Source organism: Dunckerocampus dactyliophorus, chromosome 9 (assembly GCF_027744805.1).
Source record: "Dunckerocampus dactyliophorus isolate RoL2022-P2 chromosome 9, RoL_Ddac_1.1, whole genome shotgun sequence".
Classification (NCBI taxonomy): domain Eukaryota; kingdom Metazoa; phylum Chordata; class Actinopteri; order Syngnathiformes; family Syngnathidae; genus Dunckerocampus; species Dunckerocampus dactyliophorus.
Window position 1 is genome coordinate 15418714 of NC_072827.1, and position 11084 is coordinate 15429797.

The 11084-nt window shown below is 41.6% G+C and overlaps 1 protein-coding gene across 5 annotated transcripts in view; it reads right to left on the reverse strand.

Annotated features, from left to right (window-relative positions):
• The window catches only part of LOC129187506 (poly(rC)-binding protein 3), a 60134-nt gene extending 52307 nt beyond the window's left edge, over nt 1-7827 (reverse strand). For all 5 annotated transcript variants that reach the window (XM_054786930.1, XM_054786929.1, XM_054786928.1 and 2 more), the window contains exon 1: nt 7553-7827. The gene's annotated coding sequence lies outside the window, so the exon portion shown is untranslated. The remainder of the gene's footprint in view (nt 1-7552) is intronic.
• Between the last annotated feature and the right edge of the window lie 3257 nt (nt 7828-11084).

Sequence of the window (11084 nt, forward strand, 5' to 3'; positions counted from 1 at the left end):
CGTTCATATTAACCAAGCGACAGCGACATTGTTATTATTATTATTATTAACATTGTTACGCCGACCGAAATACGTTACTGGTGTACTGATACCTTGCCACACCACACCCATTAGCTACTGGCCGGCTAGTGACTAGCTTTACCACACACTCACCCGCAGCGTGTCAGCGCCGCGCTCCAAGTGCCTCAGACCACTACCAAATGGTAACGCTACATGTTGGAGATGCCGCTACTGCAGCTGTGTTTTTTTATTTTTGAGTTTGGAAAAGTTAACGCTAGGTGTAGGTGTTTGTTTCTATGTTGCGATGTGAAATCAGTGCACCCAGGAAGGAAGTTCCAGTAATGCTTAAAAGAGCCAAAATACGGTAAGTATTGAATGTACCTGTTACAGTACATTATCTATATAAAACCATAAAACCTTGCTGGAGGTTTTTGGAGGTGTCTTAATAGCAGTCTTTGTAGACAGCATATCTGTGTCCCATGCAGTGCAGTGATGAGCTGTCTCTATCTGTTTTTATATCGTTAGAACGCACAGAAAAGAGGAAGACATATGTAGTCATGTCTCATATAAGGATTGTGGATGATGAGCAAAATTCCAAAAAAGGTGCAGCTTTCCTTTAAAGTTAATGCCAACCTCAACACTCGCACACGTTTCTGCTTTACGCTCACGCAACACAAAACAAGACTTCTTCATTCTCAGTGAGCAAGGTGCATTTACAAAATGCACTTACGAGAATTCTGAACTGCAACATTACAACACAGCATGTGGCAAGAATGGTGTATCAGTTATCAATTTCTGCTCGAATTGTATGGAATATAGATACTTAAAGTACTGTAAAATGCAAACTTTTTTTTGCACATTCTCTGTTCTGTATTGCTGCTGGTTTTGCTGTGATAATTATGAGAATTTGTTGCTAATTTGATTTCATATTGGTGAATTTATCACTGAGTTATCAGTCTATTCATGTTACTGAAATACTTACATGACTAAACTGTTTAACGTGCATGTCACAAAATGCCGTACAAATAAAAAGGCATTGTTTTTGGACAAAATTCGGCATGTTTTCCATTTTTTTAAGTACCGTTCGGGCATCAGTTAATGACCAGAATTGTTTCAAAAGTACCAATTTGGCACCGGTATTGGATAATATGTAAACGATAGCAAACCCTAAACAGGAAATGTTTAGGGTTACTGTATATATAATTTCAAGAGGGATGTTGGTACCTCAGAAGGTGTTCATTTTGGTGGAGGTCTGTGCTCTACCAAATGACACTGCTGAATTTACAGGTCAGCAATATCGGTGCGTTTGTCACTTCCTACCTCTATACCCTGCTGGGGGCAATCTGTTGGTTCAGTGCGGCTCAGTGGTTGAAGACCTCGCCAACATTCTGAGAGCACTTCAAATAAGAGCGAATGGAGAGCTGTTCGAACTATATGGGCTGCAATTACTGCTTTTCTTGACTTGGGGACATCACTTCACATAATTTGACATAATAAATTTATGCACACAAAGCATACATAACAGAGGTGTGGAGGCAGTGTCCTACTATTCTGGAATAATGGATTTCTTTAATCCATTCAGAAGGACATGGCGGTATCAGAGAAGTACTACTAATGCATTAAACTCCCTGTGGTCACAGTGTCGGACAACACATGCTCCGGCTACTGTTCTCTGGCTCCATAAAAGAATTTGAAAGCAATGCTGGGTGGATTATGTCTAAATAAAGCCACAGCACTGTATGAATCACTGTGTCACTGATCCCTTCTGCTTCCTAGACAACAGGTTTGCCTTCTGCAAGCTGTCACTGGATTTCCACTCTTTTAAATGGAGAATAAAGGAGAGCGAGAGAGAAATTGAGAGTGCCTGCGAGAGAGAGAGAGGGGACGAGGAGTTGACGTTTATCACTCGAGTGCTGTGGCTTAGCCTAAGAGGCTTGAATAATCAGTATGTTAAGCTGTCAGGGTGTGCGCTCGCACCTACCACATGCTTACAAACTCCTGGGTGCTTTTTAATCAAGTAAAAACGCTGAGAGGTGGTAGCGAGTGCCAAGAGCCAAGATTTCCAATATTTTTTGCATTTTCAACCTGACAACATGTTTTCAAGCAGCAAGTAAGCAGCAGACATACGGTCTCTCTCTCTCACACACACACACACACACACACACACACACACGGTGCTCATTTTTATTTTACATGAATCATCACTTTTGATTCATGTAGTTTGGATGAGTCAGTGTATACAATTTCAAGAAAGTATCAGATTAAATAGCATGTTTTCTCATTGGTGTGTTTTTTTTTTTTTTTTAACAGGGATTGCATTATTTTTTGACATTTACATAAAAATAAGATAATTAGGTATTATGATGAAAAGATGCTTCTAAAATAAAAAAAAAATATTTATCACTAAATTTTGTGAACTTTTACAATAAAAAATCTACAAAATTAAAATTTGATGCGAAAAGTGGGGAAATTGTCATACTAAATAAAAAAAAATCTTGGGGAGTGGGGGTCCACACGTGGGGGTCCACACGTTTTTTTTTTCTTAGATTAAAACAGTAATTTTGTGCTCAGCTATCATTAACTTATACATACTGTACATACTGTATGCCGTGGTGTGAAAAAGTGTTTGCCCCAAGGAAACCAAATCTAAGTTTTTTTTTCAAGACCCCTGTTAATGCCTTTTTGATTATTTCATTTAATTTATTACATTTAACTTATGGACTCATATGTCTGTCGATTTGCTTTCCTTAAACCTGCAGACACGCTGGATACTGCAGATTGGAATAGTTTTGGAAAACAGTCTCACGCAGAGCTGTGAATAATTAATATCACATGTTGCAGAGAAAAGTGCAGGATATCATGCAATCAGGTAGATTTTTCAGGTAGAGGTAAAATATATTCAATGGATTCAACCGCTTTGAGGCTGAAGTTACAGCTATTTGATCATTTGCTTGTCATACTGTATATCTTATTCAGTCACTAATCTAACCTCATAAGAAAATCTATGAGCATTGTTGTTTTATCACAACAGCACACTTAACTCGAGACCTACAATATTTTCTCACCACCAGTGTCGTTTCCACCCAGCCCATGTATTAGCAAGTGTAAAAATAGCACTCACACTGGGGTCAAGGGCCTGACATATTAATGACCACCCTTCACGAACCCACCATGATGCAATGAAAGCAGCAGGGAATGACGAAGCTCAATTCCATGCTCCACCTATTCTTTCTTGCGCAGCTTCCTCTTCCACCTTCGCCTTCACCGTGTTAAATTACTGCAGGTAATAGGTTTGCACACACTCAGCCTTTACTGCGGGAGAAACCGCGGAGAACGCATGCAAGCAAAGAACATGCACAGATTCGAGTCACAATTTTGATGACTTTGGGCTCAACTTGACAATATCATCAAAGACTTGCAACCGGACTTGGAATTTGACATCATTGACTAGGGATTTGACTCTGACTTTAGTCTGATGAGTTGAAAATACTTGAGATTTTCAGGAGGGATGTCCCGAAATTCCTTAATCACAAGCACAGGCATTAGAGTTTGTTGAAGATTTTGTAGCAATTTGTGCTGAGGCTGACATCCCATTAGAGTTAGCTAAGCTACATCCATTTCTCAATTACTGGACAAAATGTGCTAATGATGTATTGCATCAATAAATGTAAGAATTTTTGCATGTAATTAATGGACGTTTTATTCACTACCCCTAACAGCACACACTCTATGCTGGTGAAATAAGTGGGAAAGGTAAAAAACTGGACTTGAAAAAAATAAAATGGGAAAAAAAGGAATTTGGGAAAAAATAAAACGGATTTCACAGGACCCTAAGAGAGATGTGTTAAAAAAAAAAAGTCATATATTCTAAATCACACCACAAATTGATCTATAGACATTTCAAATGATCAGTCCCGCTCTAAAAGTATTTTGCACACCCATTTTTTTCCAATTTTACCTTTTATTGGATGCACTTTTATTGGATTAGGGACCTTCCTCACAGAGGTTTGTTAGAAAAGCCAAACAATATTTTTGGTCATGCTGTGTAATGAAAAAGTAAATTCAGCAATACTTTGGTTGCATTATTTGTAAGGCTTTGAAGAGCTGTTTTCATAACCATATTCAATTCCACAAATTCATGTTTGTAACAAAAGCTTATTATTATTAAAAAACAAACAAACAAAGAAACAAAAACGATCAATACCAGATCACATCGCAAGACTATTAAAAAATCGGATCGGATTGGATCGGAATCCAAAAAATGTGGATCGGGACATCCCCAATTTTCAGTGAGCGTGCTGAATAAAATGTGTCCCCCGTTCAAAGTATTCAACTAACGTAATCGTTACGTCATTTACAGCAACACAACAAATTTTCCCACACAATCTGCCCCAAAGAATGCATCTATTAAAGTCCAGTCAGGTTTAAGAACAAACAACGAAGGTGTGGATTACATTTCTGTGCGCTAGCTCAGTCCTCAAGACTGTCAGCACTCTTTTTCGGTGACTAAATCTTGTCACACTGGTCTTATTGAAAAAAATAAAACTATTCAAAATGTATTCATTGTATTTGTTAAATTGAATAGAGCAGGGGTCGGGAACCTTTTTGGCTAAGAGAGCCATTAAAGCCAAATATTTTAAAATGTATTTCTCTGAGAGTCATATCATATTTTTAACTTCAGATGCAAACAAATGTGTGTATTTTTAAGCAAGACCAATAATTTTAGAATAAAATAAATCTCAGAATTAATTCTTTTTCATGACATTGTTATAATGAAGCTAACCAATAATAAACTAGAGAAGCACTCGACGAGCGCAGACCTCCACCAAGCGCCATAGTTTCCCCCATATTGTGATTCACATCAAAATAAATAATTTTTGTATCAGTCTTTGATATTTTGTATAACCTGTTGGAAACTTGAACTGTATTTTTTTTAAGTGCTCTGATTTTTTGGAATTATATGTACAAATGCCGAAAATGGTCCTACTCCGCAATGTTAAAGAATCCTTAAAAAATTTCTGGATCCAGACGGTTGATCTGATTTCATCAGTTCTTCCATATCCCATTTCTGCCAATTCCTGAAAATGTTTATCCAAATCCAGTCAGAACCTTTCCAAATATTTTGAACACAAACAAACAAACAGATAAACACAGGCAAAAACATAACCTCCGTGCTGCGCTTGCACTTTGCGCTGCGCTAGGCGGAGGCAATGAATTACCGGGTACTTAGGGGTGGAACGATTCATCCAGTACATCGATGTATCATATTGTATTATATTCCTCTTATCCAACTACATGTTCACAACATATATTGATCTAACATTGTTTAAAAAAAGGCAATCCATCGATTGAATTGATAATAGAAAATAAAGCATTGGATTTGTCTGGCTTTATATGGCTGTGTGCTTTTTTTTTTTAGCATTTTTAATGATAAAGATGTTAAACGATAATTGATTTAGTCTGCTTGTCTGACGTAATTGTCTTCCGAGTATGTGGTGTTCATTGGAGTTGGGAGTACAGTTGATTCACTTCATTCAGTATTGATATTGAACTCATCTGTCCTCATTTGAAACTCTTTTTAAGTGACATTTATGGGGACAGTATCCAAAGTAAGGACGTTTTGTACGCCTTTAGACGGTAGTTTACGGTCCAGTAGCAGTGACGCTTAGTGACATCATCATCCAGCGTGGCGTGTCCCGGTCAAAACACACATGTGCGCTGTAACACTTCTGTCATTTGTGTATTCTTGCTAAAAAAAAAACCCTGCTGCCATCGGGCCGTACAAATCGAATCGTTATTAAAACGGATCGTTACACCCCTACGGGTACTTCTTACCATTAATGCGACTTCTGGTGCTGCATGGTTTTGCACCGTAATCTAGATCTTTCTTTTTTTTTGCCAACTTCTTCGTCAAAGGGTTTGCCCTGCAGAATTAGCTAGCTGACTATTTGGAAGACCCCAGTAGACTACCGCATTATCCAATAATAATGAATTTTTGGTGTCTGACCTGGAAAATATGGGAAGGACAGTAACATTACAGTGATCTCTCGTTTATCACGGTTAATTGGTTCCAGACCTCACCACGATAAGTGAATATTTATAAATGGAGTATTTTCATAGAAAACAGAGCATAGACTGTTTACAACCTTCTGAATATGTATGTTTTTATATTTTTAGAGCCCTCTAGACATAAAATAACACTCCTATTGTCACCTTTACATTACATAAAAGAATGTAAGAACATAAGAACATGACATAGACTCACACGTTGGGAGAGTTCCTTCTTGTTGACAGTATTTCCTGCGGTGGCTATTGTCCATCAAAGTAACATTACTGACACCTAGTGACCAGTTTAGAATACTACATATCATCACTATATTTTTGAATGAGTCTTCTAAATGCCTTGTATTTGTATTTTAGTTCATTTAGCCATTTGCATGCTTCAGAAGGCTTAATTTAAGCAAAAAATATATAACATTTTTAGGAGTACAAACACATTGGAAACCAATTTTTCAATGAATAATTATTTTGTGCAAAATAAATGAACAATAAAAAAGGTGCAAGGTTGGGTTCAGTACCGTGCCCTCTACCTTAAAAGGCAGCAGCTGTACCATTACACCACCAAGGACTGACAGGTGAATTTTGCCTCACATCATTTGACGAGAATTTGCCCTCTTGCGCAAAATGGGCCCCCTCAGGTATCGTGGGGTCCTTTTCACAACAAGTATTCTGCATGTAGACAGGGGCGGCCCTGGGTCTACCTCTCTAATAGACTGACTTAAAAACTGTGCAGGCAGGCAGTATTGATGTCTCAACCACTTTGGCGGGATCTCTGTCTCACACACACACACACACATACACACACACTCACTCCACATTTCCTGGTACAGTACAGGATGCACGGATGGAAGACTAAGCAGTTTTTCCCCTATGCAATTGCCAGGAATGCTTTATGGGCCGTGCTGAGTTCTCTTCCGTGATTCAATCAAGCAGGTCAATGTCTTGTAAAGTCATTACACTTTGTCATGTGATCTTCAGTCTTCTGTTCTGAGCCCGTCGTTTGAGGAAGTGACCACGTGAAGCATGGGCGTCTGGCCCATCAGCATCTATAAATAACCTTCACCAACTACCACTGAAGCTTAACAAATCAATTAGAGGTGCATTCCTTTTGCAACAACAACACAGCATGTTGCCTTTGTCAACCTATGCTCCAGGCAGCCTTGAAAACTGAAGACTCCATTGCATGAAGATTAATTTCCTCAGCACATTGTAACCCCTTTGCCCAGAAGCTACGAGATTGCAAGACATGATGAGATAAGACGGAATAGAGATTATACAACAAGAGCGTAAATATTAGAAAAAAGAAGAAGAGGCTTTCTTGGCATCTTATATGAAGGCAACATAAGTGCTGGAGGGAGAAGTTGACATGTGCATACAGGAAAAAAAGTGCAGGCCAGCCAGCAAAGACAACAAGGTGATTCACCAACAGTTTCAAATACTCGCATGGCTGATTAAAAGTGGAAGTACTTTGAGAAATGAACTGGAATCTTACCTTCTTTAAAGGTGGCGGTTGGTGGGACAGAAGTCAGGAGAGTCAAAGGGTCCCGGGGCGGTCTGGGCAGTAGGGGTCGTCGGTCCCGGCTCAAAGCGGGTCTTGCGGGTGGTCCAGGAGAGGGGAGGAAGGATGGAGTGACAAGGACCAGGGAGATGGGGAGGGGGGAAAGAAATGCTAGTTGCTTCGCCTTCCTTTTCTCTCTCTCTTTATCTCTTTCTCCCTCTAACACTCACACGTGCTCAGAGCTCAGAGGCACACACCAAAAGCCAGAGTCACTCACATCACAAGCGGAGAAAGATTCTTTACATTTGCCACGGGGGGGGGGAGGATGGGTTGAGCTCCCCTCCCACTCACTTCCAGGCAGCCAATGGGAGGAGGCGAAGAGAAGCCCCCCCCCCCCCCCCCCCCCCACACACACACACACACACACACACACACACACACACCCACACACACACACACACACACACAGCCAATGGCAGTGGGTGCCTTGCCCTGGCCAATAAGTGCAATCGCTCAAATCCAGTTGGAATAATGACAATATGGATGGACACATGAACAGTTTCCTTTCTGAAGGGCAGGGGAAGCATTTGCTTGATGGCCCCCCCTTGTCATTTTAAAGTATTAAGAATCAGCACCACCTGAATCAGCACAATAACACTGCAGAATGGAAAAAGTGAAAAAAAATGAAAACAATTTACTATGATTAAAGCAGGGGTGTCCAAAGAGCAGCCCGGAGGCCATGTTCGGCTCATGGCAAAAGTTGCATGCAACAAAATAGTATTTTTATTGGCTCTCGGCACAATCTAAAAATACAATTTTTAGAGACGACATTTAATAAAGCAACAAAAATGAAAAAAGACCTCTAATTTTAACAGAATAAAAGTGAAATATGAAGAGGGTTATGTCACAAAATTAAGAAAAATAAACATACATTTGAAATACAGGAAGGAAAAAAGTCATTAAAATGAGAAACAAGCAAAACAAAGAATAAAGTTGTACAATTTTGGAAAATTAGGTTGTAAAAGTTGTAACATTACAACAATAAAGTCCAAAATATGATGAGAATAAAGTAATAACATTATGAGAAAAAATATACAAGGAGAAAGTTGAAATAGTTGTAAAAATACAGAAAAACTGGAAAAAAGTGTGATGTAAGGAGAAAAAATTCATTAATTAATAATACTTTTTGTCACCAAAAACAAAAATCTGAGATACGGGCTGTTTTGTTCTTTAAATATAATAAACACTTTGGCATATCTACATGGGTTAGGGTGACAGAATGTAAAAGTGGCCCCCGAAACCTGTAATTTTTCACTATGCGGCACACAGTGAATGAAATGTTGACACGACCGGGTTAAAGCAATGTTACAAAATATTAATAGACAAGTATGCACACAAATTTACAACACAATGTTTAACAATGCTGAGCATTGCTCATTATTAAAAAAAGAATGTGTCTTTTGAACCATGTGATAAATGTATTTTCTGTACATTCCAACTTGAAAAAAATGCGATTTCGGGACAGCCGCAGACCTGAAAAAACGAGCGAAAATCGACCTCTCGGAAAAGTTGGGTTTTTTGCCATCTTTGAGTCCTGCCGGGACCCCCGATGAATGTTTGGGGGGTTTGGCCCATTTACCGGGCCGGAAAAGTGTCGTTTCAGCAACTTAAAAAAAATGCCATTTCGCGACAAAAACTGAAAAACGGGCGAAAATCGACCCCTTGGAAAGTTGGGTTTTTGGACATCTTTGAGTCTTGACGGGACCCCCGATGAATGTTTGGGGGGTTTGGCCCACCTCCCGGGGCGGAAAAGTGTCGTTTCAGCAAATTGAAAAAATGCGATTTGGTGACAGTGCCGGCACTGTCGAAACGGGTGAAAATCGACCCCTCGGAAAAGTTGGGTTTTTTGCCATCTTTGGGTCCTGCCGGGACCCCCGATGAATGTTTGGGGGGTTTGGCCCACCTCCCGGGGCGGAAAAGTGTCGTTTCAGCAACTTGAAAAAATGCGATTTGGCGACAGTGCCGGCACTGTCGAAACGGGTGAAAATCGACCCCTCGGAAAAGTTGGGTTTTTTGCCATCTTTGGGTCCTGCCGGGACCCCCGATGAATGTTTGGGGGGTTTGGCCCACCTCCCGGGGCGGAAAAGTGTCGTTTCAGCAACTTGAAAAAATGCGATTTGGCGACAGTGCCGGCACTGTCGAAACGGGTGAAAATCGACCCCTCGGAAAAGTTGGGTTTTTTGCCATCTTTGGGTCCTGCCGGGACCCCCGATGAATGTTTGGGGGGTTTGGCCCACCTCCCGGGGCGGAAAAGTGTCGTTTCAGCAACTTGAAAAAATTGGATTTGGCGACAGTGCCGGCACTGTCGAAACGGGTGAAAATCGACCCCTCGGAAAAGCTGGGTTTTTTGCCATCTTTGGGTCCTGCCGGGACCCCCGATGAATGTTTGGGGGGTTTGGCCCACCTCCCGGGGCGGAAAAGTGTCGTTTCAGCAACTTGAAAAAATGCGATTTGGCGACAGTGCCGGCACTGTCGAAACGGGTGAAAATCGACCCCTCGTAAAAGCTGGGTTTTTTGCCATCTTTGGGTCCTGTCGGGACCCCCGATGAATGTTTGGGGGGTTTGGCCCACCTCCCGGGGCGGAAAAGTGTCGTTTCAGCAACTTGAAAAAATTGGATTTGGCGACAGTGCCGGCACTGTCGAAACGGGTGAAAATCGACCCCTCGGAAAAGCTGGGTTTTTTGCCATCTTTGGGTCCTGCCGGGACCCCCAATGAATGTTTGGGGGGTTTGGCCCACCTCCCGGGGCGGAAAAGTGTCGTTTCAGCAACTTGAAAAAATGCGATTTGGCGACAGTGCCGGCACTGTCGAAACGGGTGAAAATCGACCCCTCGGAAAAGCTGGGTTTTTTGCCATCTTTGGGTCCTGCCGGGACCCCCGATGAATGTTTGGGGGGTTTGGCCCACCTCCCGGGGCGGAAAAGTGTCGTTTCAGCAACTTGAAAAAATGCGATTTGGCGACAGTGCCGGCACTGTCGAAACGGGTGAAAATCGACCCCTCGTAAAAGCTGGGTTTTTTGCCATCTTTGGGTCCTGTCGGGACCCCCGATGAATGTTTGGGGGGTTTGGCCCACCTCCCGGGGCGGAAAAGTGTCGTTTCAGCAACTTGAAAAAATTGGATTTGGCGACAGTGCCGGCACTGTCGAAACGGGTGAAAATCGACCCCTCGGAAAAGCTGGGTTTTTTGCCATCTTTGGGTCCTGCCGGGACCCCCAATGAATGTTTGGGGGGTTTGGCCCACCTCCCGGGGCGGAAAAGTGTCGTTTCAGCAACTTGAAAAAATGCGATTTGGCGACAGTGCCGGCACTGTCGAAACGGGTGAAAATCGACCCCTCGGAAAAGCTGGGTTTTTTGCCATCTTTGGGTCCTGCCGGGACCCCCGATGAATGTTTGGGGGGTTTGGCCCACCTCCCGGGGCGGAAAAGTGTCGTTTCAGCAACTTGAAAAAATGCGATTTGGCGACAGTGC